General features: G+C 44.7%; 1 protein-coding gene across 3 annotated transcripts in view; it reads right to left on the bottom strand.

Moving 5' to 3' along the window:
- The window catches only part of peak1 (pseudopodium-enriched atypical kinase 1), an 86,754-nt gene that overhangs the window by 39,699 nt on the left and 19,530 nt on the right, over window positions 1-27,525 (bottom strand). For 2 of the 3 annotated variants that reach the window (XM_068722852.1, XM_068722855.1), the window contains one exon: window positions 5,354-5,430. The exons of the other annotated variant lie outside the window; for it this stretch is intronic. The gene's annotated coding sequence lies outside the window, so the exon portion shown is untranslated. The remainder of the gene's footprint in view (window positions 1-5,353; window positions 5,431-27,525) is intronic. 3 annotated transcript variants of the gene reach the window in all.

Here is a 27,525-nt window from a genome sequence, read left to right as displayed (position 1 = left end):
AGGACAAAGGACGTTTGAGGAAAGCTGGAGTACGAGCAGGAACTGGTAATATAAACGATATATACTGTACTGTAACTGTATTCCAAATGACTGTTTGTAATACAATATGTATTGGGCAGTAACTCCACCTCATTAAACTGTTAGAGCAGAGCATCACTTTAGACCTTATAGCCTGATACTCATTTTAAGGGACAAGTTAAGAGATATTTCTACTTGCCTGACATCCCAAAAAAAAATCCCAATCTAATGTCAAATGATTGGATTGTTTGTTTGAAAAAGAAGCACAGGGCTGCTTTTGTCGAGCTAGCCGCCCGCGCATAACTTCTACCTGATCACGTTCATTCGGATCAGGAACAAAATGTTCCTTGTGCTGCACGGACTCCACAGCGCCTGCTGCCTCGGTGTTCATGAAGGCCTCGTCACTGGAGCAGGTCAAAATGTGCAACGTGATATCGCCACAGGTTGGAGAACCGGCTCTGATCCCTCTAGCTTTACAAAAAAAAAAAAAAAAAAAAAAGGAAAAGCTTCTCGACTGTCCAAAGTCATGTGCTTGTTATGGTAGATCCCCCCCCCTGAAGGAAGACTACAAGGCATTTGAAACATGTGCTGGTCATGGGAAGAAGAAAAAAGGATGAAATGCACATGTATCATCTCCAGTAAACACACCGGAGCTGAAGCATTCAAACCTCGAGTTACTGCTGCACAACTGTAGCAGCTCTATATTAAAGCCCGATCCGGCTGTGGGGCTATAAATAACAAGCGTGTCACCATGAGATTTGTTTCTCTCTCTTACGGATTTCTGTCTCACGCACACACACACACACACACACGTTGATTCACTCTCGCTCTCTCACTTTCAGCCACTCGCGCTCTCTTCAGGCTCTGGTGTAAAAACTGACGCGGTGATTAGCCACGGGAGCTCATGAGAGGTTTTCGACCCTACTGCCATCCCCTCTGTTTCCCACAGAGCAGAGGCTGCTGTGGCACCAGAAAGAAAAAAAAAAACATCAAACATCCAGGGTACAGAGCTGGGTATTCCTGGGATGCCAGTGGGGGGGGGGGGTGCAGGGAACCAGCAATCAGCTGAGATCACAGAAAATGAGTTTGGCTTGAGGCCTGTAATATCACACTTACACACACTCAGACTGCGAGCGCTTGGTTGCCTGCGCTAGCAGAGGCCGCCTGTCGAAGCGAGGCGGCGCGTTTCCTTCCTGTCAACAAGTCTACTTTCATTGATGTATCAAAGCTTTTCCCATCATTTTGTCAGCTCCGTCCTCAACCTCTTTAATCTTTTCAAGATCGAAAACGAGTGAGAAAGAGATTTATTTAAGAGAGAAACTCACAAGTCTGCTGACATAAAAATGGTTTAAAGACTTGAACATGTTGTCAGAATTACAGGAACTCTAGGACAGTAAGTGTCCTCTGCTTGATCGAGAATAGATTTTTATTTAAATGCAAAATGTAGACAAAAAGAAAGCTATTACTCGGACAATCCAGGCCTTAATTAGACGTTCTGGAGTGCATGCATGAGAATATATAGGCGGAATATATAGGAAGCTACAGAAGACAGAAACAGCCCCAAGACAAAACCCAAGCTGCCGGAGAAAGTCGTCCTACTTTCTTCAAAGAACAATCGCCGGGTTTCTGCAACAGCGCTCCACTTGAGGGGGGGGGGGGGGGGTCTCATTTGATAACAGTTACCAATTAGCACCAATAAAAAGAAACCGTGTTTTTGTGAATGTAGAAATCCTCTTGCTTTTCTGCGTTGGTCTGACTGTCTGACTTATTTCACTAATGTTTCAGCCGTGGCTTTGTCTGTTTCTCTGGCTGCTAGCTGTGCTCTCTGGAGAGCGGCTAGGCTAATCCAAAAATCTGGCTCCACTTTGGGAAACATTCACAGCTGTCTTTTTGCGTTATATGAAATCAGGGGTTCTATTCCAAAATGCGACTTTGATGCAGAAAAGAAAAAGAGAAGTTCAGTAAAAGAGATAATGAAATCATTGTACTCCTTAATGAGTTCCAGTTTGATATCAAATAGTAACTTTCAGAAGTTGGCATCAATTGTGTCTTAAAAGTTGACAGTAGCGCTTCCAAGTTGGAAAATGATCGACTCCAGAAAGAGATTAACAGCTGTGTGGAGCAGGCTTTATTCCTGCCAGACATGTGGGAGACATTTTAGGAAGGGTCACACAAGAGGAGAGGGAGCATCCAGGTAGCCGGCAAACAGCAATCCCAACACGGACATCAACAAAGAACTGACCGGTCCGTCCCTGTTTACAGGGTTTTAGAGCAACTGGTTTTACACGGACAGATTCCCTTTTTTGCAACATGAGAAATGATTTCTCTTAGTGGCATTGAGGAAGATGATGTGTGTGGGCCAAGAAAACAGCTGCTGGCATCAACAGTTTGGAAAAGCAGCGGCCGCATCGTCCAATTACATTGAACACAACACCTCCCTGCTCTCCACTGCCAAGTGCAAAACAAACCATCGGCAGCAGAAACTAACGGATAGCAGAGGAGACAGAGGGAGAGAGAGGAGAGAGAGAGAGAGAAACAGAGAGAGAGACAGAGAACAAGAGAGAGAGAGAGACACACAGAGAGAGAGAGACAGAGAACAAGAGAGAGAGAGAGACACACAGAGAGAGAGAGACAGAGATAGAGAGAGAGAGAGACAGAGAGAGACAGAGAGAGAGACAGAGAGCGACAGAGAGAGAGACAGAGAGCGAGAGAGAGAGAGAGACACACAGAGAGAGAGAGACAGAGAGGGAGAGAGACAGAGAGGGAGAGCGACAGAGATAGAGAGAGAGAGACAGAGAGAGACAGAGAGGGAGAGAGACAGAGACACAGAGAGAGACTGAGAGAGAGAGAGGGAGAGCGACAGAGAGAGACAGAGAGAGAGACAGAGATAGAGAGACAGAGAGAGAGAGAGACAGAGAGGGAGAGCGACAGAGAGAGAGAGAGACAGAGATAGAGAGACAGAGACACAGAGAGAGAGAGAGACAGAGAGGGAGAGAGACAGAGAGGGAGAGCGACAGAGATAGAGAGAGAGAGACAGAGAGAGACAGAGAGGGAGAGAGACAGAGACACAGAGAGAGACTGAGAGAGAGAGAGGGAGAGCGACAGAGAGAGACAGAGAGAGAGACAGAGATAGAGAGACAGAGAGAGAGAGAGACAGAGAGGGAGAGCGACAGAGAGAGAGAGAGACAGAGAGAGAGAGAGACAGAGATAGAGAGACAGAGACACAGAGAGAGAGAGAGACAGAGAGGGAGAGAGACAGAGAGGGAGAGCGACAGAGAGAGAGAGAGACAGAGAGGGAGAGCGACAGAGAGAGAGAGAGACAGAGAGAGACAGAGAGAGAGAGACAGAGAGCGACAGAGAGAGACAGAGAGAGACAGAGAGACAGAGAGAGAGAGAGAGACAGAGCGAGAGAGAGACACAGACAGAGACAGAGAGAGGGACACAGAGAGACACAGGGAGAGAGAGAGAGAGAGAGAGAGAGACAGAGAGAGAGAGACAGAGAAAGAAAGACAGAGAGAGAGAGACAGACAGAGACAGAGAGACAAAGAGATGAAGAGACAAAGAGAGACACAGAGACAGACAGAGAGACAGAGAGAGACAGACAGAGAGACAGAGATAATGCCATCCCACGCCACCGACACTTCCAGGTGAAATGCAGAAGGAGAGGAGGCGAGCAGCTGCCTGTGGGTCAGCAGCTCTGACTGAGCTACAGTGAGAACATGACTGCGCTGTAAAGAGGATACAGTACCTCTGAATTACCTGAACAAGCATTTCATCCTCCTCGCTTCCTCCAACCAGCCTCCAACCATTTCAGCTGGTGAGTGTGAAATCGAGCCTGACGGGTCTCATTACAACAACAACAAAAAAAAGAGCCACATTTCAAAAATAAGATTCCACACACTTCCTGGTTGTGAGGGGGAGTTTTGCTGCTTACTACCTTTACCATCAGATCCTCCAAGCGGTCTCAGGAATTATCATAAATTCGACTCCTCGCCTGAATATTTATGAGATCTTGCTGTTTGACATTTTTTTCTGCAAAATTGCTGAACTGGAAGAAACAAAACTTTCTTAAAACTACGGTACAGACTTTATTTCCCCTTGTAGCATTTGGCAACCCGGTGCTATGCATTGGTCCAAATAAAGTCCTCGGATTCATATCACAAAAGTAAAATAGATGTTACAGTAAAACTAAAGAGAAAATAGTTGTCTGGTGTCCCTTAGTAAAAAGGTCAAGTGCAGCACGTAATGTATCTCACACACACACACACACACACACACACACACACACACACACACAGAAAGCAACATCTGTGGTGGGATCTGTGGACACAGAGCACATGCACACAGAGCAGGACCCAAACCTGCAGAGACACAACACAGATGGCTGCTTTTTACCCAGCTGGCACCGAGACATATGGACACAGAGATCGTTAGCGAGATAATAAGTGCACGGCAATGTTAGCGAAGGTAAGTCGTCAACACAACCCTCACGAGTTCAAAAAAAAGTTAGCACTTCACCATTTAACGAAACAATGTCGAATCATTTCAAGCTGCGCTAATCAATATTTCCATAATGACGATGGATCAAATGACTCTGTAATGAGAAAGGGGTTGGTCATAATGAAAAAACAGGGAAATAAAGATATATATATATATATATATATATATATATATATATATATAAACACATTACATGCTTCACTAATGTGTATAACATAAATCCAAATATCCCCGTTTGTCAGGTGCATCCATAACACACCGTCCACTGATGAACGTCTTGCGGAACCACATTTCACAAGCGCGCAAGTTTCCGCCCAGAAACTTTGAGCCGTACACCGCGAGCGACACACGCCGAGGTCGGCACCACATGCGGATTGGCGTGCGAGGCGGTCGCACTGCGGCGACCACAGACGATGCGCCGGCGGTGGAAGGGCCCGCCTGACCATTCACAGCCAGCTACAGCAGCAGGGGGAGACGCCTTAAAGACAACGAGTGTGTTGTGTAAGTGATTGAAATGAGTCCCATTTTTTATCATGCCAATACTTCACTAAAGTTGCCAGTGAGCAAAACGCTATCTCAGTCCTCAGCAAGAGGACTTTGTCTGTCTTTGTCTGTCTTTTTCAAAATAAATGAAGAGGACATATCCTTGTGTAATCGTGTTGTTTTTGTCTTCTCCTACCATGAAGCACCGGCACCGGTCATAAAAATGTATCTTCGCAATTCAAGGGTTTGGTGTGCATAGACAACCAAGAGAAGACTCTGAGGACATGAGAAACACACACACACACACACACACACACACACACACACAGAGACAAAAGAAGAGTGAACTCACAGTGCAGAGAATCAAGCGGCAGCACTGGCAGCCATGGAGTCCCGGTTGGTGAAGCAGAGAGCGCCTATTTCAGGAAGCTACAGATGCCGGAGAGACAGAAACAGACGGAGAGATGAAGATGAACAAGAGAGTGAGAGAAGGAATGAGGAGGGACGGCGAGAGAAAGGAGAGGGAGAGAAAAGAAGAAGAAGAAGAAGAAGAGAGAGCACTCGGTTAGTTCTTTTAACATCTTGGCTCGTTTTCACTGTTCTGGTCCGGCGGTGCAGAGCACACATCACATTTATTGGTACATTTAGCAAAAAAAAAATAACTCTTCATCATGTTAGCGGCCAATAGAGCAGTGGACACAACTTGATGCATATTTTTATCTGCATCGTACACAACGTGAGATGGATGAAACGAGACAATAAAGTGCCTGAAAGTTATCAGGAAGGATTAAATGTAATTTGTTTATTGCTCTTGTTCCTTTTCAGAGACTGGACATATTCATTTATACATGCGTCACTGCTCTACCGATGCTCCTGCTTCAACCACAATAAACTGGATTTGATGATTTGATCGGCACATTTCTCTGCATTTTCGCTGTTGACGAAACCACCAAAGTAGCAGCTGAGCGCTTTTCCACCAACACGCAGGAAAACACACCCAGGCATAGCTCTCTGGTCGCCATGCGTCCTGTTCTACATTCTTGGATGTGTACAGAATGCTCGACTGAGCGGCAGGCCCACGTCCATCTCGTCCCGGTATCCCGTGTGCTGAAAATAAACCGGACAGAAGCAGTTCTTCTAATCCAGTCGGTGGATTTAAGGCTGTGAAGGGAGGACATATATCTTCCTGTCAATGCATTGAAATTGCTAAGCTCACTTCCCTACTGAATCCTCCTTTTGCTCCTCTAAGAACCATTTGATGTGTTTCTGAAGACTAAATAGCTGGTTCTGTGAGTGTTGCCATGCGACCGAGGAAAACTTCAGAAACTAACGCAACCCCCCCACCCCCCCCCCACCCTGTCAGGAATTCTATCTTAAAAAACGTTCCGCATTAATTCATCCGAGGACGGAGCATCTTGTTGGGGGATAAAAATAGACACAGTCATCTCAGTAGCCTTGAGTTTTTATTAGCCTACTGGAAAAAAGGGAATGTGGAGAGAAAATCCTTGGAAGTTCTGCAGTGATAGAAATGTCGTACATTGGAGAACCCGTGTTACGAATGAACGCAATCTGGGTTTCAAACACGTTATTCATTTGTGGGTAAGCTTCCTCTTTACTCGCTCTAAGATTGACTGTGGACATTTCTCAGTAACGCACCTACTTTTCATTATAAGCTCCAAATCTCCACGCTTTACGTGTTTTTGCCGTTTATGCATTTTTTGAGGAACAACTGGCGTGCAGAGTCAAAGGTTCAGTAGTCTGCCCGTGCAAGTTTCCAGTTAACTTCCTGCACAAATGACATCAGAATAACGTGATGATCCCGTCGGCCTGTTATGCAACCTTCATTTACATGCGGAGCGTAAAAGCCCAGAGCTTTGATGGCGTCTGATGAACATTTCTGACAACGTTCAGCCCGCTCAGCTGTCAGTGAGAGGGGGAAAAGAAGAGATTTGTTTTCACAGTTTGGATACTATTTTTGGAGCTTTGACCATCATTCATATATCATATCATTATGTTTTTTTCTCACTAGCATAATTGCTGAGATTCAGGATATGTGGCGTGAGCACCTCGGGATAAACAGCACTATGAGACCTTTAACTTCTCTCTCACTTAGAGGAGAAAACAAAAGGCATTTCTACCAGCTGACTTACATGTGGAGGACAGAGAAATATACCACTTATATATATAAATATATAAATATATATCACTTACGTTTAGAAGGTTCAAACTAATATTGTCAAATTGAGAGTTTGTTTAGAATATTAATGAGCGCCGTCCCCATACGACTTCAGATTAACTTATTAATGAGTCCAATGTTTTAACAGTCATGCATGAGGCGACACAAAGAGGACTCTGGAGGTCCTCCATGAGTTCTCCTCCTGGCTGAGTAGTACCCAGCTGACCGACAGTTAGGACTCATTTTAAGAATAGAAAAGAGTTTCTTAAGCAGGATCATACACCCTGTGCTCTGTGAAATGATATAGAAGACACTCAAAGAGCGATACACACCTGCAGGTTACCCAGTAACACCAACTCCAGTTGACCCAAGCAGCTCAGCGGGGGCCGATCCTAGTTAAGGCGCTCAGTGGACAATACAAAAATACGCTAAATACCACTTGTTTGTTTGTTCATTTTTCATTTTTGATGCTGAAAGCCTTGCGGTCATAAGCGGGGTGTTTAAACGTTTAGTTGTGGCATTCCTCCTCAGAGGCTGCTGCAGTATCAGCCCGACGCTGTTCGTCATGCACACGTTCAGCAGACGTTAAGTCAAAGCGTGGCGTTTTTTTTTTTTGCAGGAGCCTGTCCCTGCCTCTGTGAACTTCATTGACCACAATCCCTCCCTCCCACCTAGTTACCAACAGCTGTCCGCAGGAGTCCGTCTGCTACCTGTAGACATCTCCTCCACGGGGCTCACGGCTCCAGCACACTCCTCCGAGAGCTGCACTTACACACCGGTGTGTGCTGCTGCTTCGCCACCTTCATAACAGTTTCGACGTTTGACTGGCGCACTCAGCGGTAAACGGGCTTTTAATTGAAGTCAGCGAACGGAGAATAAATGTAGCGTAATCTGCCACGGCTGCCGTCTGTGAGTTTAGTTTAATATCTGTGCGATTCAAGCGTCCTGCTGCTTTTACAACTGAGTGTTTGTTTAACTTCTGTTTGATGCTGAATGACAGCATCAGAGGAACTTTTGGACAAATTGCTTTTTAAAAGTGCCAAAAGATGTTCAATCATTTTTTGAACCAGATGGAAAAAAAAAGATGCTGAATATTTCCCTGTGGGAGTAACAGGTAACTTTATCTTTATCTTAATGTCTGTTTATGTGCCTGCGTATGTATTCCTGCACATGTCCATATGCTCTCTGTTTGACCCAATGTGAGGATAATTAGCGCCAATGCGCCTGGCATCTTTACACAAATGGGGTTTTCAATGGACTCCCAGATCACCTTCACCTTCCCCCGGTCCATGGCCACAGTGTGAGAGCATCATTTGCTGACTCACGGTCATTAACGCCGGCTGCAGAGAGGCGGAGCTAATAGCTTACAGAGCAGCCACTCAGACAAGCAAAGGACAGGTACAAAAAAAATAAATAAGAAATAAACGGAGCAGAAACACAACCGCAGGAATCACAATGAAGATCTGTGTTTTGTGCAAACCATACCATTAGGTAATTTAACGTATATTGTGCACAACATCAGGATTAAGGTATTATGACTCCATCAATCACACACGTGGCTGTCGAGCAAAACACACCAGGCGACCACAGTCGCTAAGCTCGGCAACGATTGCGTGTGTTGTTTGGATCTTGAAAACATCTTTGTTAATGGCGTTCCAGCTGTGCCGCCCGATACAACGCAGACACAATGAACCCAAACGGCACCAAACTCGAAGTACTAAACTGCTATTTTTCTCACCAGTTTTAGTCACGATGCAAGTCTGTCTTGAGGCGCAAGGCCTGTGTTTTTCTTAAATACGGTGTGTTGGATATCGTCATGAGTCTGTGGTTGAGCGCAGGGACAGGAAGCTTTTACACAACAACAGGGCTCAGTGGAGGAACGAGGAACATGTCACTATGAGCTGTGATCAGCGCTCCTCCTCATCTTCACTACCGCTTCCTGTCGCTCTGCTCCAGCTCGTCCTCGGCTCTATAACAACCTCCGAAATCAAACCTCCGAGCTGCTCTTCTTTTCCAGTGAGAGGTGAGAAGAGGGACTCCACAGTGACAACTACCGCTGTGACTCTTCATTTAATAAGGGACAGATAACACAGACCGGAGAGGTAGAGAGGGCAAGTCCAAAAAAAGGGTCAACTCGTCAGAAATTAAACAAAATTTGCAGAATTGGATTTATTCTACAGTAAATCTGTGGCAGGAATCATGCATTTCGTTTGATTTTTTGACTTTGTTTTAGTTCAAATGAAGACAGCTGTTAAGTGGCTGCTGTAGTTTATCCATGTTTCTGCAGCGGATGGATTCTAAACGGTTCATTACCTCGTCAATTCATCTCGTCAGAGGATGAAATACCCGAATAAGGAAAAGGAGTGGAAACATGTCAATCAACACCTCCGCGAGACAAACCTGGAAGAAGTTCCGGCTCTGGCTTAAATTATTTTAGAAGCATTTATTGGGATATTTGTTGCAATTTCTCGTTACATCCCCCTTACATAGTTCATGCTCCTGTAGTTCATAGTACAAACGCGCAAATTCTCAACATGGCAGCATGTGCTAATTAGAGTGAGAAGTTTGCTCCCATAAAAGAAATTGTCTACTCTTACATTATCATTTCCCCAAAAGTTGCCTGCACCAGCTTGAAGCTTCGGAATATCACTTTTAGGTTCAGCTTCGCGCTTTTAATGCACTTGCAGAGTCAGCCGAATGAGTTGAGGTTGAATCGCGCTCGACGCAAATCCGGAGCCCAGTGACGCATGAATGGATTTAAAATCAGGAGTCTGTTGACTCGCAGCTTCCACCCTGCAGCGAGACAAACAGGGGACCGAATTGAAAACAAGCAGAGAACACGCCCCCTCTGGTCTAAAAGCACCAGCAACCACGCAGATGTGTGTGTGTGTGTGTGTGTGTGTTGTGTCTTCCTGCTTAAAGCCGGTGAGAGAGAAACGTGTTGGAGGAGGGGTGGGATTACCCAAAATGCAAAAATAGTCACAGATGAAATAACTTTTGAAAATGACTTTTTTTTTCCTTTCACATTTCAGCAAATGAGAAAAGGGTTTCTGAATCAATCATTCCCTCATCTCAATCTCAGTCTCCTTCACTCTCAGGTTCCATTATTACAGTCAGTTAAAATCACTTTATTATTGCTGGAGTTTCTATGCAGACGGTAAAAAGGCTGCAAACAACGCTTCCTGTAAGCAGATAAACCTTCTTTTTTTGTCAAGCCGAGAAAGCTGCTTCCGCACAAATGCAATATTCACAAAGACGAGGACGAAAAAAAAAAAAAAAAAAAAAAAAGGAGCACAGGACGCCGCAATATGGTGTACAAGTATACAACTGAACAGGGCAACGCAACACAAACATTTGCAGGAACAAATAAAAAGTGTGAAGAAGCACGCTCCCATCGTTGTCCCACAACACTGAGCTGTGACTGAGGAGCAGCCGCTACTCCGGTGCATAGAGGCGTCTCTTTAACATGTGAGCCAGCTTGTCCAGAGCCACACATCCTGCTTAATTAGAGGACACGTCCCTTCAGCGCCGACGGTCCCGTCTCTGAACACTTGACACAAGAGACCGGGGGGGGAGGGAGGGGAGGGGAGGGGGGGGGTGATAATAACGATGCATCTATACCTCTCCTCTGCTTCTCATCTAATCTGTCCCTGTGCACAACCTGTCCCTCTGTGGATCTCCTGAATCCTGCGCGATCGTCCCGTCCAACTGCGTCTCAGATGCTAGCAAAGCCTCCTCCGCCACACAGCAACAGTTGTTGGAGCCTCGGAAAGCACAGGAAGAGGGAGGGAGGAGAAGAGTAAACAAGAGAGGAAACGTGGCTTACTACTTACGGAGAGTAAGTAAAGTATGAGAGTGGTTCAGGATGAAGGAGACATGACTGTACAGAGCAAGGAGGGAGGAAAGGAGGAGTAGGCAGGAAAAGAAAGTGTGGAAAAACTCAGCTTCTTACATTTAAAGAACAGAGGGCAAAGGAACGAGAAAAACCTCAAGTCCACAAAAGACAGACCCGGCCTTTTCCCCCCCTCTCTCTCTTCAGCTGCAGTAATTGTGTTCAGTCAACATCAGGCAGGCCCATTATCAACTTCTCACGGAGAAAGAAAAAGGGCAGACATGAGAGAATGAGGTTGAGCTGAATTCCCAGAGGGACCGATCGCTTTCACGACGCCTCTTAACGGTTCACTCCGCCGGCAGCTGTCAGCCTCACATCGACGCGGACCTCCGGTCTGCTTAGTGCAAATCTAGTAGATGTTTCAGGGGCCTAATGGTTTGTAAAAGTGAGAGTCTAGACAGAGAGAGCGGGCCTCCTCCTTCTGAGCAACAACCGCTGAAGCACGAGGCATGAAGCAGTGAAGCAGGTCGATATCCAGCAGGGAGCGGATCGCCAAATAAAGCGCGGTATCCTCCTTTGACCCGGACCACAAGTAAGAAGAAGACAACTGTTAAAGAATGTCGTCAATTATTTCTTTCCTACTTTGACAAGCTAAAATGTCTTTTGTGCAACAAAAAAAAAAATGGAATTCATAGCTTAAGTGCTCTACCGAGAAAAACACAACGCTGTTTTTTATTTCAAGTTCAAATCGAACGCATCTCCTTGCATTCGCCTCATCAGACGTGTTCATCCCTTCAAAGTTCTGGATCCACTCACTGCTTGCCCGTCACAAGCACACGCTTTCATTGGAAACTTCATTTCTAGGACAAGAAGAGTGATTATCAAATCAATTTCTTTGGTCTAAGAGAGCTATGGTGCAACAACTAAGTAGAGAGTAAAGACAAGAGGAAAACGTATTTCTTTAAACCTCGAGACAACTAAACAAAAAGATCAGATAAAGTACAGCTACTGTCGTGTTTCCCGTCAACTCGAACATCTTCAAGATGGTCGTCCCCGTTGCGTGCAGATCATGAGCCTAAAAAAACAGCCCAACCTAAACAAACCCATCAGAGTTTCCACATGTATGACGCTCAGTTTCCAGCCGCTCGCTCTTTCTAGACTTTCGAGACATTTGTTAAAATTAGGGAGGGAGCTACGAGTGACTGTTTAACAACCAAAACAAATGGAAAGGCATTCTCACTCGGAGCTTTAATGCAGCGTGTCTAACGGCGAGGACGGAGGGAGCTGACGACGACCGGCTTTTTCCAGTGTTTAGTCTCGGCGGCGGAGCACCGCTAAATCAGCTTAAAGAGGCCGCTTCCTGTCGACAAGAAAAGGTAGAGCGCATGCAGATGTCAGCGCGGTTGGCGGCTGATGCGGCGAGGTCTACGCGGGCCCATCGTCTGTGCCGACATCTGGGCCGTATGTGTTCTGCACTGAGGGGCCGCGGTCCGGATTCGGGAGGAAAAAAACAGAACACCTGGGGTGGAACTAGTCCAAGGAGCCCACAAGGGCTTTGGCTGTAAAGAGAGAAGAATGCTGCGAGGGAGTTATTTAAGCAGCAGAACTGCATTATATTAAGAGCGGCTAATATGTGCGTGAGGATTCATTTGTCAACGAAATATGCACTTGGCATGCGCTTCATCATGCAATGAATGAATATGAGATAAAGTGATATAGAAGAAAAGGAGGAAACAAAGAAAAACGAACATTCTTAGACCCTTTGGTTTCTGAGATGATGGTGTGAAGAACAGGGAGCAGGAAGTCAGGGATGGGACGCCAGTAGAATAACAATAAAGTAAAGGGGGGGGGGGGGGGGGGGGGAGATGGAGTCAAGCCAGAAAGTTGACAGTAATCAGCCATCTGAATGCCCTCTCACAAAAAAAAAAACCCAGATAGCTGATAGGAGCAGGCGTTTCCTGGGAGATGGACTGAAATAACTCAGAAAGGCTTTTTGCTCAGATTAAACATAGCTCCATGAAAATATGACAGATCTGATCAGACGTGACTGTGGGACACAGCGGTGACACTGCATTTGACTCGGGGATGAATTCTATACTCATAAACAGGTGGGTTACACAACACTGCAAGACGTCGGATAACGCTATTTGTAATGGGAGGGGGGGGATAGATAAGAGTATAATAAATAAAAAGCTTATAGCACTGTATAGTCATAGTTATAAGCACTCATACATACACATGACGCTTTATAACAATAATCACAACACATTTAACAATGACCTAGAAGGCCATTACAATGCATTATATTATGAAGCATCACAATACTGGGACAGGGCGTGTGTTTAAAAGGTTACTGTGTGTTTTATAGATTTCATAAAACACGAAGCAATAACAAAATGGAAAGATGCCAGAAGTGATTCACTTCCAGATTTATTTCCATTTCATCAGAGCAGGTTTAGCTCCCATGAGTCAAGTGTAACAAACAGTGTGTGTGTGTGTGTGTGTGTGTGTGTGACCACACTGATGTCAGGTGACTTCCAGCATGCATGCCTGTGGTTAGACATGATTACGTACGGCCAACCCGCCATTAAGGTTCACCGCCTGTCATCTGTGAGCTGTGTGTGTGTGTGTGTGTTTGCACGTGAGGCGTCGCTCCTCGCATAAATACCCCCCCCCCCCCCCCATTGCCATCCTCATCCATCTCTCCGTTTATCGGGAGGTCTGAGACAATCCCTCGCTCCCGTTTCTAATCCCGCACCTCTGAGCGACGGGGACATTAACTGCATCATCCGTCCCTCTGTCCTTCGCTATCAGCTGCCCTACCTGCAGGTGGGAGGACTCCGTCACTGTAATGACTTCCTTTTTACATGTTGTGTCTGCAGAGATAAAGTGCATGAGAGCACCCATTCTTCTTTCCCAATGGAGATTTTCCAAGAACCTCAATAAATCAATTTCCTTATTGGGATCATAAACGTCTTTCTCAACAACTTTATCAAAAGAGAAGCTATCGATCAAGGATTTCAGTGACTCAGGATTGCAATCCTGTCATTGTAAACTACACTGGTGGTTAGGAGGATCTTTTGGATTCTGACTATCTGAGTGGAGAAGAGCACCTTCAAGTACGAGTGAAGCTCTTTGCTCTACTCAAACGTTCTTCCGGGCAATTCCCGCGAGCAACTAACTTTTTGACTCTAAGTGGAAACGTGGAGACCTTTTAGCTTTCTGATCACGGAGCCAGTGGGCAACAAGAGGCCAGTATGAGCCCCAGTATCTATGGAGAACTGGAAGAATGTCACAGTAATCCGTCTCCGACCCCAGCGGAGAGACGAGGACGAAGACACAGTGGAGCTCCTTTGGCTCGCTTTTTGTTTCCGACCTTGCCAGCAGGACCAGTAGGGACGTTGTTCTGAGCCCGTCCACAGCCGCTCCGGATAAGGAGTCGGTCCAGGAAGGAGACGCTTTCCAACAGCAAAGGACGGCAGGGATGAGATAAGGCCCTCCGAATCCATCAGAAATAGAAGAAAAATAAATTGTGTGGAGGGTGACAGTGAATGATGATTTCTTTTTTGTTCATGAGTGCAGGCAAAAATACAATTCAAATCAAAATATTGTTTATCCAGGGCAGGAATGCTGTCCTTTGGCACATACGGTTTCAGATGAAGCCTCGTTAATATTCTCTTTTTATTCTAATATATATATATATTCAGTGGGGTTGTGGAAACTCCCACACCACAAACTGTTCCCAGTCTTACTGTCACCCTCTTTCTATCAGCGCAGAGCATTCCGGCGCCTTTTCAATCCGTCCCTCCTTCTTCAGCGCCGTGGCAAATAATTATTAAAAAGGATCAAAGCATATGAAAGGGCTTCGGCGTCAGCGAGGTTGAGCTTCGGGGAACCGGGTGACTCAAAAGTGATAATGGCAAAAGCACTGGATTGTTTTTGCCCTCTGTGTGCAGCGCCGGAGGATCTGAGCTCCGCAATTAACGCCCGGTGGAATTGAGAAACTGTCGGAAATTGTTCCAAGGTAAATCGATTTCTGCTGGGAGAATTTCTGCTTTATGAAATTAAAAGGTGTTTTTTTTTTTCAGATTTATGCATTTGAAGCAGTTGACAAAAATCCCATGTCCATGTCAAATTCACGAAACCTGAAATATCATTTTAGAGAAGCAATAGAAAAATGATAATGGCCGGTAGTGTATCATGAAGAAATGTTCTCCCTATTGAAACCCTGTTATCTGTAACCAGTGTATATATATATATCCCTGCCCACTATCACAGTCTCCACAGTGGCACAGTTAAAGTACAGCATAGTGGTTTTAAAGCCCCTCCCGGCCGGCCGGGTTGGACTACAGCAATTTGGTGCTTGACAAGTGTTGCGTGGACGCTTTTAGACAGTTAAAAAATGTGACGCACACCAGGTGCTTATTTCCTCCGAGCGGTGAGCATGGGGCTCCAGAGCATAGGGTCCTGCAATCAAGCTAAAAGGTTGTCGACACGCAAACCCCACCGCCTAGCGCCCACGTACCGCACATCAAGCATGACAAACTGACCAGATGCAGTTCACTCAGCGGATGACTTGTTTTAAAAGCCGATGGGGGAGGAATGATGAAATGCGCTCCAGGATAGGATTTTAGAGCGCGGCGCGGGAGTGACGCCTGGACAGGCTCTTTTGATTCAGTGATGGACCGCGCCTCTGTTCGCCTGTCGAGAAGGACGAGACGGTTTGTGCGAAGGGTTTCAGAGGTGAGCGAGAACATGCTCGCGTTCCTAAAGGCGATGGAGAAACACCTCGAAGGCACTCAGCTTTCACGCTGTTGAATAGAAAGTTCACTTGCGGTGTAAAAGCAATAGGTGCAATTTGCAGGAACGCGCGGCGGAATTAGCAATCCAGCTACGTAGCTAGCCGTCCGCTAGCCTGGCCTTCTGTGTGACAGCTGAGGAGGTGAGCACAAGCTAAACTATGAGTAGGGATGGGTATCGTTTGGGTTTTTTTCCGATACTTTTAAAACGATACCGGTGCCTAAACGGTGCCTGAACCGATACTTAAAAAAAAAAAAAAAACACACAAAATAACGATTGACGACATTAAAAAAAGGCTTTTTTTTTTTTATTGCCAAGGCAATTTGTTTTCTTCAAATTGAACAATATATTAACTGTTTGAAGTATACTATAAATATAAATAAATACAAAACACTTGGCTTCAAACTACAGCTTCAAACTTTTTAACTTCAAACTATGAACAATATATTAACTGTTAACAACTGTCTACAGTATAGTTAAATAAATATAAATAAACTTTTGCAGAAATATGAGCATATTTGCCTCGGCACCGAAAGGCACCGAACGTATTTCAGTCGGCTCAGGCACCGAAAGGAAGCACCGAAATCTGCGTTGCCATATTGGCGCCGGTTTTCGGTGCCCAACCCTAACTATGAGCAACGTTTTCTCTCAATCTCTGGAAAGCTTTGCCAATACTGTAGCTGGCTGGAGCCGAGAATCAAGAGTTTATGATCTTGAATGTGTGGAATATCGATTCTGGCACCAAACAGCAAGGTGACACGTTTGATGTGTAACTTCAGCCCACTGCTCTCTTGAGGTCATTCCTGTTGGCCTCCGGCTGAGACCGTGATGTAATCACAACATCGGCTGTAAAAAAAAAAAAAAAAAAAGGCAATAACAAGCCGAGTGGAATTACAACGCGCAGCCTCATTCTGCTTCTCATTTGCGTCGACTCTTTATCGTTTGCGACACGGAGACCGCAATAAGCGGCTAATCTAAAACCACTCAGGTCTCATGCTAGGAATTATCTGCTGATGAGGCACATATGTGGGAGTGTGATTCATTTTTCTTCTTCTCCTGAACTAGAAGGAGATGTAATATAATATCAATGTAATTATTGATATTACATTACATTACATAATTTACAAAGGAATAAGACTCTACATGACACTGTGGTGGCCACGATTTAAAATTAATATCAAACAGGGCCATTTGATCCTATTATAAAGATACTAGGACAGAAATCTATCCCACTTTAAGGGTAAAGGCCAGCATGCATTTCACTCACCCAGAGGAGGAGCGTGAAATAGTCAGGAGTAATGAAAGGAAATGGTGCAATGTCATTCTGTGAGCATAAAATAATGAGTCACAGTTTCAGTACGTACGCGTTTGGAAAGGCTCAAAACCCCGTGAACTAATGACCGCAAAGTTTAAAGAGATCAGGGTTGAGGGAGGAGAGTTTTAAGAGTTTGCAATATTCAAATCGAGGAGTTTTTCAATATTTGATGAAATATTATTCATGACTCGCATCCCGTCTTCACTCTCCCTTCTGTTTCCTCCTTATCTACAGCTTCCGCATACTGTATGCATTTAAATAAGCTAAAAATAAAAACCCTTCAGGAGAGCGGCTGCTGCAACAAAATATCTTATCAAAAGATTTCAAAGCCGTTTGGAACGCCTTCCCTAAAACTGATGGAGGGCAGAAAAATAGAGGCTTTTTAAAAAAAAAATGTATTTATTTCTGTTAGAGGTTTAATTGAATCTACGAGGAAAAGTAACAGGAAATCAGGACTTTACATAGATTATATTAATGTAATGAAATGATAGTTTATGATACAGGAAGACCAAGACTTATGGGAAGTTCTCTTCTATTTATTGCATTTTGTCTTGCTATACATTTTGTAATGTTGATGTTAGTCTTATATTGGCCCTTATGTCTAATGATGACTTGTCCTTGAGCATGTCACTACGGACACGATTTACAGTTTGTCTGTCTTCTTCTTTATTTATCCTCATTTAAATTAGGATGCGAAAATAACATGAGGAGATAAGGCGGCAAGCAATATAGCTGAGTGCACGGCGACAATAGCATAGGAGAGCACTAAGGAAGAGTTACCTGAGGAACCACATAATGCCTCATTTGGCCACATGAACTAATCTAAGAGTAAATCAGACGCATCACACCTGTAGCTCGTCAACAGAAGTGGCATCAAACAGCTGAGCCTCGTTAGAGGTTACAATGAGGGGAAATGCTAATCTGTTGCTATATTTCGGTTTGCGCTCGTCACCTAGCTTCCTTCCTTGACACCTCGTCTCTCTTGTTGTCACCTCATCATGCGCACACAGCTGAGCAAACCTCTCGGGGCCGAGACAGACAGACAAGACGGTCATCTTACAAGCAAAACTGGCAAACAAACAAAAAAAGCTGATCTTAATATATTATTATTATTATTATATGATTACTATCTATTGGGCGTCGGTGAGATCTAGAGCTTCATGCAGCATCTGGGTAATGTTTCCGCCAGAGTGTCAGAGCGATGTTTAAATGTCTGAATGACACAAATCATCCGGCATCATTCAGTTAGATCAAAACCAACGTCAGATTATGGATTTATTCTAAATATGCGCGCAGACTTCCGCTCATAGATGAGCATTGTGATGGATTCTACCCACAGAACAGCAGCATCAGACGTGTGCGGTCGTTATCAGTGGTCGCCATGCTCCGGTTAGGATTCCTGCATACAGATCCAGATGTGCTCCGATATCTGTTAACAGCTTGTGAGGGCTGATTTAACACAGCTCGATACTATGTATAAACAATTCCATTTTCTCACTATCTGATGTTTTTTTTAACGACGGTATTGTTTTCACTCTATCGCAATTATTAGTTTTTTATCCTAATTATAAATAAAAACTAAAATACATAACAAAAAGCTACATGAATATCACACGTTTGTGCTACATAATATCAAGTTTCATACATAGACAGTTATACACACAATATATGTTTTGGTTTTCTGGGAGAAAGAAAAAACAATATTTCTGCAAAAAGCACTAAAGTGCATGTTTTTAATATAGCTTCATCAGTCCTATATTGTCCTATATATAGCTTTCCCTTTGCCATATGATCCGGATGCATATGGTACTTTTCAGTGAAATAAATGACAGGAAAATACATTTAGCTATCAGTGACATATTAGATACTACTACGGCTTCATCATAAATCACAAAAAAAATACAAAAAAACCACTGTGAAAGTATATAAAACGTAAAACACCACGGACATTATATCTACACATACTTGCTTTGAGAGATCACCTCATTCCAAACGTCTAATCTCGGCACCACGTCCTCCTTATGTTCAACATAACAATCTGAAGATTCCCCCACTTGCCCCAGAATTTCTCATTTTTGCACATTAGTTGAACACTCTGTTCCTCTGCAAGCTTTTAACATGTCAAAGAAATCGGTGGCACCGCATTCACTGAAACTGAAACACTCTCTCTGGATCGGCTTTCATCACAAGGGCACGTTTTAGAGAGAAATGGATACCCGGAGCAAAAAAAAACAAAACAATGAGCTCCTATTAAATACAATTGGGAGAGGTGAAGGGAGGACCGACGGGAGAGATAGAAGAGGGCTGTGATTGTCAGAAGAAGTACAGAATAATGCCCTCTTCATAGTCTGCTCATGTTGGCTTTCCTGCTCCGGGCTGATTGCGGCAGGTCTCAGAGGGCCCGTCTCAGACTAAATACGTGATAAGAACCTGTGAAGCACCCTCCGAGAGACAAGAGACGCACAAGAGGGAGACAGAAAAGAGGCCGAGACAAAGAGCGGAGATGCAAAGGCGTTGGGGGAATACAAAGAATGAAAGAAAGTGGGAAAGAATGGGCTCTCTCTCTGCCTGCGTGTTTCAACACAAAAGAATGCTGGATGTGCGCTGATACAAAGGCAGGGATGAGGTGAACCTGGTGTACGGCGGTATTAAAAACCAGGCAATGAAGAACATTCACAGGCTCCGTAAGCAAGCATGATTTCATTTGATTGATCAATGGCTGCCTCCTCCTGCCACCTTATCCATAGCGTAAAGCAGACGAGTCTGATGCTCGTTCTTGCCCACTTTTCCTAAATTGACCACTTCTCTCTCTGTCTCTGTCTCTGTCTCTGTGTCTCTCTCTCTCTCTCTCTGTCTCTGTGTCTGCCTCTGTGTCTCTCTCTCTCTCTGTCTCTGTGTCTCTCTGTCTCTGTGTCTCTCTCTCTGCCTCTGTGTCTCTCTGTCTCTCTGTCTCTCTCTCTCTCTCTCTCCTGGACTCGAGGATGGACTGCAGTGAGTCTCCATCACTTCAGCGCATGCCGATCTGAGGTTTTAGGGGGGCAAATGTTCGGAAAATTCAGCTTTTTCCACGATCCTGAAGCACCAATGCACGGCAACCTGCCGCCATGATTTGACACTCAAAAACAGCGAGGGATACTTCTTCCCTAAGTGGGAGCGGGACTGTCAATGGCGGGAGTCAAAGTCATTATGTCACTTTCCGAATAGTCATTAAACGTCACGTGGGCCGTCCTCAAGCAGAACACTTCAAACCCTCATGTGAGCGTTATAGGTGGGGCGGCTGAGTCATCAAAAAGCGCAGCGAGACATCAAGAATCCATCAGCGCTGCTCCCGATGCATAGAAATGAAGTCATTAGAAGTGCGAGCGAAAGGCGGTCCCCGCTGCGCTGTACGGCCCCGTGTCACTCGGCTCTATTTATAGAGAGGCCGGGCCCAAATTAGCCCTTTGAAGTGTAATTCGTAATATTCACAGAGTACCAAATAATGAGGGAAGTCACTGGCGGCTCCACTGTGGATCGCCATGAAAGCGGGATTTGATCTGTGCATACAATTTAAAAAAAAAGGGCAGTGTGGAAAATGAAAGGTGTTTTTGTATAACGCGGCTCGCTAAAAGACGAGTTTGCAAAGGAATACTTTTATATGATTATATATGTGTGTTTGCTTCATGAATGTCAGGCATCGAGACAGCAAAAAAAAAACACTTTCAATATGCTTTCATCCACTTCAACACGAAAAGTACACGCCGCACAAACTTTTTAAATGACACATTCATCTCACACAGGAAGAAGACGGAAAGACGCTTCCGGGTTGCCTCTGCGGACACGCTGGGTCGCTTTTTGCTCCGGCTTGCACAACTGTGCCGGTCTGCAGAGGAACATTTTCAGACTCGACCAACCTCGCATTCCATCGACAGCTGAGCTCGTGAGCGACATGCAGCAACAGGACGCCGCAGCGCGCGCAGCCAGAGCCGCGGATCAGGAGGCGGGAGGCCTTGAGAGCCGTATCGCGTTGCAACCCGACAGGGTTTGTGGATTCATAACATCGTGGCTCTGGATTTGTGGGAATTTTACCCTTTGAAATGTCACCGATGAGCTTCATGTGACGTGAGAACCGACATCATCTGGAATGTGGCTCCGGCTCGTTCTGGAACAGGGATTACACTAACGTTTGGGAGGCAGGTGAGTTACAGGTACAGACTGAATGTTGAGCGGCGACACAATTAAGGGAAAGAAAGTGTTCTTAGCGAGCCATGGTGTGTGATTTAGTGTAACAGTAGATGAGAAACATGGCTGCCAAGGAGACCGCTGCTGCTGCTGCAAACTACAGCTAATGATCCTTGAACCGACTGAGCTTCCACGAGCAGAAGGACCATGTTCAGAGCTACTGTAGTCTCAGGTCAGTGGGTTTTATGAATGGGTTTCTATGGTAACACACCTTTTTATTTTACCATATGAAAGACATCAGTAAAGAACCCCCCCCCCTTCATTTTGAAGCTAGCACGCGTCTTTCAAAAAAGGCTGAAACGTAAACACGCCTGCAGCTTAGTGGTGACGTCATGCTACCGCGGTGTCGTTCCTTTATAGCCTAGCGTTAGCTTCTTCATTCTGCCGATTGCATTTATGCTTAAAAAAAAAAAATCATAAAAGTAGTGTTTATTGGTCGAGATTATGTTGCTGAACAAAACGTGTATTAAAAACAGGTCTGTTTGCCCCAGAGCTTATTTTTCCGTAATAATCCAAAATCCAATCAAAAAGAAGATATAATGAAGATATAAACGTGTTCTCTGAGGCTCGGTAAACAGGACTCTAATGTTAGCTCAATCAAGAGCAGTTCATGTTGGACTTGGATGGTTTGAACTTTATGGTTTCAATATATTTCATTGCTTATAATTGTAAGAATTGTTCTTGTTAAATAACTTTGTATCTGCTCTGTGTCCTATTCAGACAAACTTTTCTAGCAGAAACACTCTGCAGTGGATAGAATAATTCATCTGGGATTCATCAAAAAGTTTCTTTTTCACCTTGATGGAGTATTGAAAGAAATATTCTATTTATTTATTTATTTTTTTTAACCTTGTCCCACTTTTCTCTCTTAAAATAGTTTCCACGTTTCCCCGTCCACTGCCAAGCTTCCTAAAATCTAATTTCATTTTGGCCATTTGGCATCTGAAGACACATTTGGCTCTGTGGGCCTGCTGGCAAACGAGTAACACACAATGTGTCCAAAGAAAAAAGGGACAGACTGTCCCTCCGTGGACAGAAAGCCGTCTTGTGAAACTGGAAGGAAACCATCATAATCTGACTTTTTATGAGACGTGACATAGGAGTTTACATGACATTTGTCCCGGATCAGTCCTCATCTCTTTCTCTCTATATTTTCATATGTTCTTCTAAGTGACCGATATAATCCTAATATCTTACACCCACAGCTTTAATTAACCTTAGTGAGCCTGACGGCATCAGGTCATCCCCACGCTGTGAGAACAGAAACAAAGAAGGCACACCTGGGTAGTCGCTCCGTCCTAATCGTCTCTGGGTGACATCGCTCCAGTGTTCACATCTGGATGACATTACAAAGCTCAGCTCCCCATCTGCTCGCTGCCTTTTGTTTGGAAAACGCACTCATTTTTCAGTGCTGTCCATCTTTATTATGAAAATAGCCGGTCATGTCACGATTGCTCAAACTAAATTGGCAATATGAAAATACGATTGATGAATAGAATTTACATGATGTGATATTTTTTTTTGCGGCCGTTCTTTGAGCCAGACTAAACAAGCACTGTGTTCAACTATGCTGCACCGCCAGTTTAGTGATACCCTCAACTAATGCATTGCAGTACATTAAATAAACATTCAAACACCACTAACTCAATTGCTCCTCTGTAACAACAAGTGGGTACAAAGTAACCAAATAACCAAGTTTCATTTTAAACGCAACAAAGTCCAAACTAATGACTGCTCCAACGTTTCATGAAGTGAACTACGGCGCTTGTATTCAGCCGAACGCACATTTTTCAAATCCAAGGATTGACTTTGAACGTCTGACTGCAGATATAAGTGAGCACAACATGTACTCCTCCTGTATTTGTATACAGCTGAATATGTAAAAGTAGGTGATTATTCTGACATCACCTGGGGAGTTGATCCATCTCCACCAGATTGCTCTCCCGCCACCAGAACCTCTCATTCCCGGGGCCCTCGGTCGACCGCGCTGCTGTGCATACAGATTGCACATTGTGAATGAAACGGGCCAAATTAGAGCGCGGATGATCAATAACACAGCAGGAGTGCGGGGGGGGGGTTTAGGGCCAAGAAGTGGACTCTCATAGACCGAGGGTACCGAATGCTCCGCACACCACAGATGAAAGATTACCTCTTAGCTCAGAGGCTCAATTTTCATACTCATCAATAATGCATGCGGTGCGGACGCTGTTCTTTTAAACGACTTGCATTATTTTGCCATTGAGGGAAATAGGTTGGCGTGGGAAGTAGAGGGTCAGCATCTGATCTTTCCGGCCCCCACCAGACGTCACTTTGGGGGCAGAATTGACCTAATCTGGATATTTCTGGAGGAGAGCAATACATTAATGTCCAGCTGAGTTTTCAAAAAAATAATGAGGGATATTTATCTCAGCTAATATTTGGTGTCTAGATAATGACACCAAATATTAGACTGGCCCTTCAAGATTTAATAAGGAAATACAAAGATTATTGGGAAACCATTCCTTCCCATTCAAACGCCACAGACGCTAAACCTTTTTGTGAGATTGGCTTCTTAGAAACCGACTAGAAATATTTAAGTTTAATTCTCAAAGTTATTGAAGCATTAGTATGCAGCCAAAGGAAATAGGATGAGGAAGCAAGGAAATTAAGATTGAAATAAGCGTCAAACAAACATGATTAACAATAAAAAAAAACATTTCTTTACTGTTAAAGTGTTTTTATTGCGTAAAAGAGCTTAAAACTATCATGTATGCGCCATGCAACGGGTAAAGACAAACATGAATGATGTTAAGTCCTGACAGATGTCAGCAGTCCGGTACAGAGGAAGGCATTCAGGCCGGCCTTCTAGTTTCAGAGAGCTGGCGTGTAAACACAGCTGGAGAAACATGCAGCAGAGGGGGGGGGGGGACCGGCTGTAGAGGAGTCACAACAAGGCAAGATTACATATGGAGCAGAAAAACTCAAGCCTCCTCTCTCATAACATCCACCCAGATAACGGCGGCCGGTGGTGACGGCGGTCTGAACCGGTGCTTTCAGATGCTGAGGGCTTGATCAAGTTGTGACGGAGGGATTACACGAGGAATCTGAAGGCTGTGAAGAGGAGGAGGTGCGGCGTAATGTGAGCCGAGGTTCTACTTCCACTCATAATAACGTTATTCTAATAGCAGCTAAATCCCTTCAAAAAATTGACAGGATGATAAATGCCTCGCAGGCGATGTTCTACCACGTCTCCATCACATCGCCTCCGATACCGATCGACATCAGTCATGTACTCGTTTGTGTCCGGAGGTAAAGAGAAGAACTCCGCCAATCTGTCTCCCCATCAACTGTAGAGAACAGCCGGAAGGAACACTTTGAAGAGTGCACAAGGCAAACCGGGAGATGGCAAAACTTTTACAGTTGTTTTTTCAAACTTTCTATGCACTTTTATTGGCGATACTCAAAATTGAAAAATATGAGTTTCAAAAGGGCCCCCCGGGGCATAAGACAGAAATAATAGTTTGAATTCAACACATTGTGTTATCCAGGAGGATACAGCTGAAACTTCAGCTTGTTTTGAGGAGCCGGGCAGGACGAGGTTGACTAAACAGTGAAACAATAGGTGGTCGGACTGAAGGGCTCGGCTCAGTTCAAGTTGAAAGTCTTTCTGCAGACCGGTGAGCGATAAATGTGAAGCACAGATCACGTGTCAAGAAACTAGATCCGGCTGAAGCCGCGGCCTGATCTTTGCTGCTCGTTTATCATCACAGTGATTAATAGACGTCGACTTCAGTTCTCTTCCAGATGAGCGGCGTTAGTCAGCCCTGGAAACAAGAAACAGAGAGTAACCGAGGTAACGTGGTGTTTTTTTTTTAAAGAGAATACTAAATTGCCTCCTTATGCACATGGAAAAATGACTAACCCGCTCCATCCCGAGGCTATTATTGGATGCATCATGAGGAATATCCGTGTATCGGGATAACGGCAATGTGAACTGACACACACACGCACACACACACACACACACACAATCGAAAATCAAATTGACCTCTGCGTGTTTTACCGACCGCGGCTGCTTTTGTTGCCATCGGGACCGACGATGAAAGATTTACACTGAATGTCCTCGGCTGGCTAATTACTCAGAGCGTCTTAAATCAGGAAAGCGACTCCAGCCTCTAATCCCACAAGATGGGAGAGACACACAGAACACTGCCGCTGCGTTTATGGGTTAGGAAGCATGTGGGGAAAGCAGCTTAAAAAGGCCGTTGTTGCGGTTGCATTGCGATACATTCGGGGTGATTGGGCGGCATTATGGAGGAACAGTGTGTGCCGGGCTCAATGTCAGCCACGGATCAGGAAAATAAGACTCTACAGCGGCCGTGTGAGGCTGCACTTCGGCTGAAATGCTCACATCGTTATGATTTTGCTGGCGCCTTGATGTTTTTGCAGGAACAACGCTCGACGTCAGGACATCAAAAGTTGAACAGTTGAAGTCATCGAACAAGTTATTAATTTAGGATGAGCAATAAAACTAGACCATCGGTTTATTTAGAAACCAGACTAAGTAAAGCTTCGAGGAACAAGATAACGCTGAGAATTCCTGTAAGTGAAGCTCCCTGCATGATGGATATATCAACGCTCCACGTGATGCATGGGAGGGCGGCTGCATGCGTGAGAAAGCCCGTCCATCTCTCTGAGGAAGAGCCAGCCGTGAGGAGGGATGACCTCTTCTCATGCAAAGGCACATTCCTGCCATAACTAAGTCGACACCGGCCCGGGATAACTATAGCAAACAGCGTGGGGGGGGGTCACAGTCTGGTGGAGACCACCCCCTCTCAAACCAGCTTGAATGGGGGAACCTGAATCCACTGAGGGTCCCACTGGACCCAACAGGTTAAGGATGTCAACGTGACGTCATTTTACTACTCGACCTTTTGATCCGTCAGCAGGCGATGGCAAGAGAAAGCAAGAAAGTCATTTAAACGCGTGGTCACTGTCGTTGGGATGAAGGCCAACAGACTTATTTTCTTTAGAATAAAATGTTGATCTATTAAAAGGAATGTAAGCAATGCCAATAAATGAAAAGATATGCGTCTGCTCATTTCAGGTGTCTCCAGTGATATATAGTTATTTTTCAAATCTAATCATAACCCGATCTACTTGTAGTGGATGAACTACTTGCATCGTGTAGATACATGTCATGTGGCGCAGAGGTTCCTCTTATAAATCATTTGATGTTGATGTCTCAGACTTCGTCGACTCCCTCGGTGGATTCCGCTCTCGCTCTCCGCGGTGCTCTGATGGGAACTCCAACAGCTGCTGGTTTCCACAGTCTGCTTAGTGGGGCCTTGAGAGAGAGAGCGAGTGATGGGAATACATGTTTCACACCCACTCCTTTATTGATCTCCACTGACCTTGGCTCCATTGGGGCTCCATTGGGGCTCCAATGGGGCTTCAAGGACAGAGCAGCGAGGTCCATCTTTTCTTTATTCCACTTTCACACTACATTTCCTGGAAGTTAGAGACCTTTCTATGGCTTAAATTGATTTAAACCTTATCAATGAGGTCCTAATGGGGAAAACTCTACATTGTTTGCTGTCGGAGAGAGATAGCGAGGGCACTTTATGTGAGCGTTGTCGAAGTGGTTCGCTCTAGAGGCAAAAAGCACCGGGCACATCCTAATCCATTTATCAAGGACAATCACAGCGATCAATAAGCAGAGTAACTTAAAGAGCTTCCATGAGTCAACAGTGTGTAATCTTGATGGATCTATATATACTGCCAGTCAATACACACAGACTGGCAGAGTGGTCAGAAACTCCACAGGGACTTTAGCGCTACACTTGGACTCTGTAGCAAAGCCACAGGCCTCCGAACTGAACACAAGAAGTCTGGTCAATCCATTTTTGCTACTCTGTCTTTATATTAAATGGTAGGAATGGTAATCCTAGTTAAAAAAATGGTGTTATATTTGTTGAAATACTACTTTCGTCCTGACCCCAATCAATGAATCAAAAGATCTGACATTAAAAGAATAAAATCTGGTATTTGTGGCTGTTGCATGACAGCAATAGGCCCATCCAATCATTACATTTGGCCCGGATAGACAGAACAACTCTATTGTTGGTGCGACCTCAGTTGAGGTATCAGTTGTACTGAACCGATACTAGCAGGTATCTAAAAAAAATAAAGATATTAAAT

Source organism: Cebidichthys violaceus, unplaced genomic scaffold, assembly GCF_023349555.1.
Source record: "Cebidichthys violaceus isolate CVI_PGR_0920_01 unplaced genomic scaffold, fCebVio1.0.p SCAF_3, whole genome shotgun sequence".
NCBI lineage: Eukaryota > Metazoa > Chordata > Actinopteri > Perciformes > Stichaeidae > Cebidichthys > Cebidichthys violaceus.
This window is presented reverse-complemented; position numbering and strand designations above follow the sequence as displayed.